Raw genomic sequence first — 9,872 nt, forward strand, 5'->3', positions numbered from 1 at the left:
GTTGTATGTTAGGTTAGCAGTGAGTGCCCAGTGATGAACTGTCAGTGAATGAACATAATGTTACATTTGGGGTTGAATGACCATTCTGAAGACCACGACTTCTAGTCGAACGAGAGAATCGTTACGCCTATGTGTCGGGGGCTTGCAGTTTATTCTTACTTTGAGCTGCAGCAACTGTTGTCGAACTGTAGTACTCTAGGTGACCCTCTGGCGTTGACTGCCATGTGTGTGTGTTTTGCTGATCTCGGCGCCCACGATCTGAACGTTAGTCTGTTTTACTCTTTATTTGCTTAATCAAGCCTCTCTGTTCCATGTACCTCTCATGTGTTCTCTGATGAGTCCACTATTCCACCGGTCCACACCTTTTCGCACTATTTCAAATTTCTATCCTATCTCTCGTTTTACCCCCTAGATTGGCCAATAGTATAATAGTATAAGTTTAGACTTTCAGTCTTACTCCCTCCATCGGCTCTATATTAATCCCTCTTGCAGTTCACACCTTTATCGTCTTTCTCTGCTGAAAAAGTGGAACATAAGAAACCTGTCCACCAATGGCAAGGCGTATCCTTCCCACCAGTGAGTTTTCGCCACAATAGAAATAAAACTAAAATAAACTAAACTAAACTCCGTCCTAACAGACCTTGTGAGGCCCAACGATACCGACCGGCCACCGTGTCATCCTCAGCCTACAGACGTCACTGGATGCGGATATGGAGGGCATGTGTTCAGCACACCGCTCTCAAGGCCGTATGTCAGTTTACGAGACCGGAGCCGCTACTTCTCAATCAAGTAGCTCTTCAGTTCGCCTCAGAAGGGCTGGGAGCAGCCCGCTTGCCAACAGCGCTCGGCAGACCGGATGGTCACCCATCCAAATGCTACCCCACCCCGACAGCGCTTAACTTCGGTGATCGGACGGGAACCGGTGTTACCACTGGGGCAAGACCGTTGGCACAGTAGGATGGTTGGTTTAAAAAGGGGGGAAGGACACACAATAGGAATACTAAAGGGGCAAAATGGTTCTGTTCTTTTAGCATCGCCTGGGAGAGTCACTCAAACCATTATAACAGCACAGCTTGAAACGGTGCAGTAGTTTCCGCTCTATAAGCAGCAGGTTCCGCTGCTCGCTCGCACCGGGAAATAGAAACAGACGCGGCTCCGCAGCCAATTTTATTACATGACGCGGCCGACCGCGGGTGCAACAGAACCCATGTGGACGGGTGGAAAGAAATGTGTCAGGCTTGATAATAAGTATTTATATGTGTCGTGTATTTTGCATTTCTTGTACGTGGATGTGAATCTGCACACGAACTTTCCTAACCCTCCTCACACCTTTCCGTAAAGCGTGGACAAAGCTTTGTTGGGAAGTAGTTCTGTAGTATAGTAGTGCCAACCCTACTCCTGGCTAGGGGATCAGAAAGACAGCACAGGCAGGTAAAAGTCAAAGACTTTCCAGTGTCACAAGATTTGGGGTGGATAGTTTGGTCACGGTCAAGTGGTTCAACCACCCTCTCCACTGGGGCCCAGGAAGACCTCCGGGTGCCCGCCATATTCTGCGAGTGTTACAGAAGACGGGTAAGTGAGCAGACGTGCCCTCAGTGCGTCTGTCTCAATGTTGACGCATGGAAGAGAGGTATTTGAATATTTGTACTAATTCTTTTATTTCCAGCTTTGGATTGTGTAAGGTAATGAATGTGCTCGTTTACTTCCGGAAATTTGACCCCATGTGTTAAAGTATCTGGTCCCCAGTTTGCCCGTTATCCTCCTCACATAGTGAATGTCCTATGGAAAATATTGGAAGACTTTGGTGGTATACATTTGGCCAACGCAATTCCGTCTTACTCGTAGAAATGTGCGTGCAGATTAGTATATAATATACCCGAGCTATAAGTTGCAAAATTGTAATATCTGTAAACTGAAACAATTGCTGCTATCGCTGTAAAGTCGAGTGATAATGTTTAAAATAAATATGAAATCAACTGTCATCAATCTTTAAAATACCTTAAAAATCAAAAAGAAGTCAAGTTAAAGGAACTTATTTAAAATAAAACTATAGAATGCAGGGACCCACACATCAGCGTGTGAGCCCTCCAGCCGCTTGCCTAGTATCGTACAGAAAGGGCACGCTCTCTAGGTAGCGCTCTCAAGCTCCTCTCTCCAGTTATCCGTTGCGCAATTTTGATTCAGGGCTTGACGACATTAACTTTCATCAGGCGTCCCTAGGCAACGAGGTAAGACGATAAACTTTCAAGCTTTCGCTGCTTTTTGGCCAGCTTTTTAAGACATTATCTCCCACCCTAACCTATACTACTGTACACTAGAAAGAAGTTTTTCCGAACACTCTTATGCCACCAGCGTGTTTTCCTCGTCCACCTGCAGACTGTCTATGTTGCGTGCGAGCTGGTAAGGTTGAAACATTAGGGAGTTTGTATTTTTACCACTTTGGCCCCTTCTGAGCGCATTGCTCCATGTTTCGAAATCCAGGTGTCTGGCAGAAGGCCACCCACTTGCACAAATCCCGACGTGCCGCTTTCTCTCTGCTGTGCATTCACCTCCCAGCTGCGAAAGCGTACCACTGCAGATGTTCCGAGGGAGCGACCGTTGCATCGGCCCGTCACTCAGCCCTTCTCTGCGTCGTTGTCGTCTGCCCTGAACGGCCTAGTGTTTTTCTATTATACCTCGAGTGACAAAAATCCCAAAAAAGAAAGGACAAGCGTGAATGATTTGTACTGCCTCTGAAATCACTGTTATATCTGACCTTACAGCTACAGAGTGTCTATCGTATATTTTACTTAAGGGTGAGATGTAGCTAGCCGTGCAGGTTAGCCACCTCTCAACCTGATGTCTTCTGAAGGTGTCCTTATCCTTGTACAGAAGTAGCATTCAGGTCGCGAATCTCCTGTTCTTCATGTGAGGCCGTGAATGCTGCCAGTAAATTGGCCAAGGATCACTACGCTACGAAATTAGCATCCAGAGTTAACTGAGCTGCCAGTGGGTCTTTTTATTTCCTTATAATACATGAAAAGTTAAAGCTATAAACTGCTAACAAGATATTTCAAGAATGTAAGACTAAGTCACACGAAAAGCAGTTCATGAACGTAACACTTTTGACCACGGTTCATCAAGTACATTGCATAAATTACTGTTACTGGTTAAATAACATTCTGTATCCTATTCTTCTCTGCATGGTCACAGAATCGTAATTCTTAATGTACAACTCGTATCTTAACAGAACTCTATCATGTGTCCTAACCTTACTTACTGACTCGGTCAACGAGAATCACTTGGCTCAGTGCGCCGTTTTCGGCGGGAGCCAGTGATCCATGAAGTGCTTCGTCTATATACACTCCTGGAAATTGAAATAAGAACACCGTGAATTCATTGTCCCAGGAAGGGGAAACTTTATTGACACATTCCTGGGGTCAGATACATCACATGATCACACTGACAGAACCACAGGCACATAGACACAGGCAACAGAGCATGCACAATGTCGGCACTAGTACAGTGTATATCCACCTTTCGCAGCAATGCAGGCTGCTATTCTCCCATGGAGACGATCGTAGAGATGCTGGATGTAGTCCTGTGGAACGGCTTGCCATGCCATTTCCACCTGGCGCCTCAGTTGGACCAGCGTTCGTGCTGGACGTGCAGACCGCGTGAGACGACGCTTCATCCAGTCCCAAACATGCTCAATGGGGGACAGATCCGGAGATCTTGCTGGCCAGGGTAGTTGACTTACACCTTCTAGAGCACGTTGGGTGGCACGGGATACATGTGGACGTGCATTGTCCTGTTGGAACAGCAAGTTCCCTTGCCGGTCTAGGAATGGTAGAACGATGGGTTCGATGACGGTTTGGATGTACCGTGCACTATTCAGTGTCCCCTCGACGATCACCAGTGGTGTACGGCCAATGTAGGAGATCGCTCCCCACACCATGATGCTGGGTGTTGGCCCTGTGTGCCTCGGTCGTATGCAGTCCTGATTGTGGCGCTCACCGGCACGGCGCCAAACACGCATACGACCATCATTGGCACCAAGGCAGAAGCGACTCTCATCGCTGAAGACGACACGTCTCCATTCGTCCCTCCATTCACGCCTGTCGCGACACCACTGGAGGCGGGCTGCACGATGTTGGGGCGTGAGCGGAAGACGGCCTAACGGTAGCGGGACCGTAGCCCAGCTTCATGGAGACGGTTGCGAATGGTCCTCGTCGATACCCCAGGAGCAACAGTGTCCCTAATTTGCTGGGAAGTGGCGGTGCGGTCCCCTACGGCACTGCGTAGGATCCTACGGTCTTGGCGTGCATCCGTGCGTCGCTGCGGTCCGGTCCCAGGTCGACGGGCACGTGCACCTTCCGCCAACCACTGGCGACAACATCGATGTACTGTGGAGACCTCACGCCCCACGTGTTGAGCAATTCGGCTGTACGTCCACCCGGCCTCCCGCATGCCCACTATACGCCCTCGCTCAAAGTCCGTCAACTGCACATACGGTTCACGTCCACGCTGTCGCGGCATGCTACCAGTGTTAAAGACTGCGATGGAGCTCCGTATGCCACGGCAAACTGGCTGACACTGACGGCGGCGGTGCACAAATGCTGCGCAGCTAGCGCCATTCGACGCCCAACACCGCGGTTCCTGGTGTGTCCGCTGTGCCGTGCGTGTGATCATTGCTTGTACAGCCCTCTCGCAGTGTCCGGAGCAAGTATGGTGGGTCTGACACACCGGTGTCAATGTGTTCTTTTTTCCATTTCCAGGAGTGTATATGGTTATTGTAATGTTGCTAAAAGTGGTTGTTAAAATGAAATCTAAAGTAATTTGATGACGTCTTACTGCTAAGAGAATTGCTTTTATGGCTCCGCTGAAACCTGAGTTATATTAATAAATGAAAATTAGAGATTTGATGCGCTGACTGAAGAGTACTCCCTACATCTTCCGCTGCGTTTAGCGTTCTGATTACCTTACTACTAAATTGGCGAATTTTTCATGAACTAGGTGCCCACTTTACCATCCGTTATCTGCACCTTTCTGCCTATGTTATGTCACATGTCAGTTACTGTAATCTCAACTACATCATATACCGTCCGGGTTGGGAATTTTCTCTGCCCGGTGACTGGCTATTCGTGTTGTCCTCATCATTTCATCATCATCATCATCATCATCATTCGTGACGGTGGCTAGATAGGACTGTGAAAGAAATTGTATTGTGTAAAAGTTGTGACTTTTTCTGGTTGCTGATGACCTCGCAGTCGAACGCCCCACAAACCAAACATCAACTTCATTATAAAGCGAAGATTGTGGCTGAATGTTACGTCTCCTAAAGCCAGAAATGTTACATGACTCTCACCTACCAGCAATGTCATAAGTTTCGTCCCCAGTTATCTGTGACAATCTCATTCAACGCATTAATTTCTTGGCAGAAGAGCCAAGTGGTTCAGCGTCACCGTATACAATGCCAGTATAAATAATCTAAAGATGATCACATTCTGACCGAAACCGGTTATCATTGCAAGTAAATATTTTCTTTCAGTCAAGAGTACAGTATTTCAGATAGACTGCTGATTTTCTCCACCAGAAATGTTCTTAAAAATTAAAAAATAAGTTGACTGGATTATGCATTTTAATGTATAATGACAGTGAGTGAATGGGCAGCAACAGAAAAACTAAAAATGATTTGCATGACTAAGCTTGTGATTTGTGTGAAAGGATGATTTACAAGCGAAGTGTTTACCAACTTGACGTATGACAGTCAAACATGCGATTTTAATGGAAAAAAAATCTGTGAGTTGTCCAATGGGCAATAAAGAGATACTAGTTATACAAATAAATGGGTCGGAGAACAGATAGGAATAGAGGACGCAATTATGACTAACGTAATGAAAATCAAGTGAAGGTGAGTGGTATAAGTAACTTAGCGGATTTAATCCGACAAATGAAGTGAAGGTGAGGGTTCAAGTAACTAATCGGAAGACGACCAAATGAAAATTGGGTCAATGGAATTAGAAAATATGGAGGAAGAATATTGAAAAGTATAGATGTAGAGTATACTGCATAGAAAACTTTATAGGAGGCCTTTATCCAGCATTGCATGTTGAAAGGCTGACGACAATAATCCGATTGTACACACATACGCTATTCGAAGAGCGCCACACACACAGTGGAAAGCTTTCAGTTCTAGGCGTTGGTATACCCCGGAAGGCGTCCCGTTGAAAGAACAGATGCTCTCTTGTGATCTCGGCATCGAAACAGAAACGCATCGGCGGTGCGTCGCGCGGGTGATGGACGCCGCGCTGCCACCATTACGGACTCGACGGCGAGTACAGCATCCGCGCGGCGGCAGGCTTTATCGCCTGTTTTACGGTTGGCAGCGCCGCCGCCGGCGTGGCGCGCTTTTGTCGCCGCCCCAGCGCATCTGCGCGGCCCGTAATACGCAAATGGCGTGTGAAAGGCGAAGCCGTTGCGGGTTTATGTACGTCACGCGCGGGAATAGTGCTGTTTGATTGCAAATCTGGCGTGGCTGAAAGAAGGACCGTCCGGTGCCGGACAGACGCTGGAATGACTGAGGCGCAAAGAGAATAGTGAGAGAAAGAGCGGAAGAGAGAGTGAGAGAGAGAGAGAGAGAGAGGGAGAGAGAGAGAGAGAGAACTGACGTACTGTGAACCGTGCTGCAGGCAAAGCTACAACGTCCATTGTAGGTGGCAGGAAAAAAGAAACGAAACGTAGTCCGGATACAAAATGGCTGGTGCCTGCCTAACTTCCACTCCGCCAAAGAGACTGTTGTTCTGTTTTTAGTTTCATTTAGTAGAGCACAATGACTATTTGTAAATGAGTCATAGGCGAGCATGCCTACCGTGCAAGATTTTGGGGATGGATACATTGTATAAATTGAAGGTGAAGTGAAAAGGGAGTGAGAGACGCTAAAACAGACGTATCAGGAGAGAAGGAGTTAAAAAATTGATTTCTGAAATCTGCGAACATCCTTCAGATTCGCCAGTTATTTTAAGGGTTGATGCACTTCTGTTTACATGTGAGAAACATCTAAGTAGAAACAGAGGCATGAATTCATGTGCGATCGTTACAGTCCAATGAAATAATGAAACCGCCATGGTTAAATCCGCAGGACAGAACAGGTGGTTGGAATTGTGGAAAGGGGCTAAAAATGAGCGGCTGTCAGTTACACTCGAACACATATAACTTTATTTAGTTGCCCAAACATTACAGGGCAAATTTCCGAGCTTAACTATCGACTGAATATGTCACACAATCTTATAGCTTAAGGCACAAGCTTTTTAATTTTTAAAACGGCTGAAGGCCCATGATTTAAAACACAAAATAAAATAAATTTTCAAAAGGCAGAAAGGGCAAGGTTTTATCCTTAAATAATATTGCAAGTAAAGCTGAAGGCCCAAACAATCTAAGACTTGAAAAGTAACGAATTTTTATATTAAAACGGCTGAAGACCCATGATTTAATAACACAACTACAATAAATTCTCAAAAGGCAGAAGGTCCAAAGCTTTATCCAGAAAAAAAAGTTTAAATGATGCTGAAGGCCCAAACAATGCAAGACAACTTGACAAGTAACGAACTTACAATTTTAAAACGGCTGAAAGCCCATTATTTAAAACCCAACTAAAAGCATACAAATTCAAACCATCGGTTATGAGCCATTAAACACACCATCGAACACCAATAAGAAATGGCAGTACAGCCAGTGGCGCTCAGAAGTTTCCGGGGGTCGCTATGCACTTGAAATATTAACGTTCGCTTAGGGGAGACAGGTAATCGGCCCAACTATATCTGATCCGCCGGCAACCCAACCAAGAGACAGTCAACGGACCCACCAACAAACCGACTTACTTTCCACCCGACCAGTACACAAGGAACTCCAAAGCCTAAACGTAAAAGGCGTGCCGCCCACAACCAAGTATGCATAAGCTGTCAAAACTACACACACTTGTTGGCCAGCGACAACACGGTGAGGAAAAGACACTGCCTGAATTTTACATTAGCGGCCAGGGCATTTAACCGGAATGCTAACAGTCACAAGGCAGTAAATTCCGCTGGTGCACTTGGACTTCAAATAACCAAAATACAGTTAAACTCCACCAGATGGTGGTCAAACTTTCGCCAAATGGAACACTCGCTGTTGCTCACGGGAATATCCCCATCAAGCAACCATGAAAACCAATGGCGCAATGTGAACAGACTGGCCTCGGTAATTAAATCATCGCTCAACTTCGATGTCCTGGGTCGGTGAGCCACGAACCTCGTAGCAATCAGAACCGCTCCCACACCCTCCGACACTGCGTACAGATCGCCAGCGGGCCCGGCCCACTGCGCCACGCGGAGATTTCCTGGCTGATCTACACCAACCGACCGGCTGCCGACACCAGCACGAAGACAGCACTAAAATAACTGAGCAGTCGACATCACAGCTACACACAGTTTCACGAACACTTGCACGAAGGACTAGACAACATTAACGGCAGCGACTGTGCAATAACAAGGACGAATCACGAATCGGCACTTGCAGCCAGCCCATAAGCGATCACCGGCCAACACACACGTCGTCTGACCAGACGAACGACCGACGACCAACCAAGGTGGTCCGCACTCAAGTGATATGTCTCGGCAACAGTCGGGCGAATCATGGCTGTCCGGACCTCACAGCACCCGCGCCCCAACTGAATTTCTACCCAGCGTCAACTCCAACACTGCCAGGTCCGAAATGCACTGCTAGCGCCTCCCAACTCAGTGGCAGATCCGAACTAACCCGAACACACGACAACTGGGAAGTAATAGCAGTCATCAAAGATAGTACGCCACGGCTTATATCGATAAGTGCCGCTGCTCCCGCTCACGGGCAGGCAAGGCGGCAACTGAGTGACACCAGTAAATGAAATTAACATAACGAGGTGGTAGTACAGTAAAAGCAGGACGTCAAATGAGGTATGGCACGAACATGAACCCCGCACGGGTCATCTAAGTTATTCCTAACTGTAATCCCCAAGTATTTAACTGAATTTACAGCCTTTAGATTTGTATGATGACTTCACACATGTCATTATTTAGTATCAAATACAACTTTTTGCACCATACAGTTATCTTGTCTAAATTACTTTGGAATTGGTTTTGATCATCTGATGACTTACAAGAAGGTGAAATGGCTTCATCATTCGTAAACAATCTAAGAGGGTAGTTCAGAAAGTCACTTCAATCGTCTACGTAGATCGGGAACAGCAGACAGTCTACAACACTTCCCCACGGAACGTCTGATATTTATTCTGTTTTACTCGATGATTTTCCGTCAGTTACTACGAACTACACTACTGGCCATTAGAATTGCTACACCAAGAAGAAATGCAGATGACAAACGGATATTCATTGGACAAATATATTATACTAGGACTGATATGTGATTACATTTTCACGCAACTTGGGTGCATAGATCCTGAGAAATCAGTACCCAGAACAACCACCTCTGGCCGTAATAATGGCCTTGACGCGCCTGGGTATTGAGTCAAACAGAGCTTGGATGGCGTGTACAGATACAGCTGGCCATGCAGCTTCAACACGATATCACAGTTCATCAAGAGTAGTGACCGGCGTATTGTGACGAGCCAGTTGCTCAGCCACCATTAACCAGACGTTTTCAATTCGTGAGAGATCTGGAGAATGTGCTGGCCAGGGCAGCAGTTGAACATTTTCTGTATCGAGAAAGGCCCGCACAGGACCTCCAACATGCGGTCGAGCATTATCCTGCTGAAATGTAGGGTTTCGCAGTGATCGAATGAAGGGTAGAGCCACAGGTCGTAACACATCTGAAATGTAACGTCCACTGTTCAAAGTGCCGTCAATGCGAACACGAAG

The 9,872-nt window shown here is 46.6% G+C and overlaps 1 pseudogene; it reads right to left on the bottom strand.

Annotated features, from left to right (window-relative positions):
- Positions 1-832: 832 nt before the first annotated feature.
- LOC126189895 (5S ribosomal RNA) lies at positions 833-950 on the bottom strand (annotated as a pseudogene).
- Between the last annotated feature and the right edge of the window lie 8,922 nt (positions 951-9,872).

The sequence above is a fragment of the Schistocerca cancellata genome, chromosome 5 (assembly GCF_023864275.1).
Source record: "Schistocerca cancellata isolate TAMUIC-IGC-003103 chromosome 5, iqSchCanc2.1, whole genome shotgun sequence".
Taxonomy (NCBI): domain Eukaryota; kingdom Metazoa; phylum Arthropoda; class Insecta; order Orthoptera; family Acrididae; genus Schistocerca; species Schistocerca cancellata.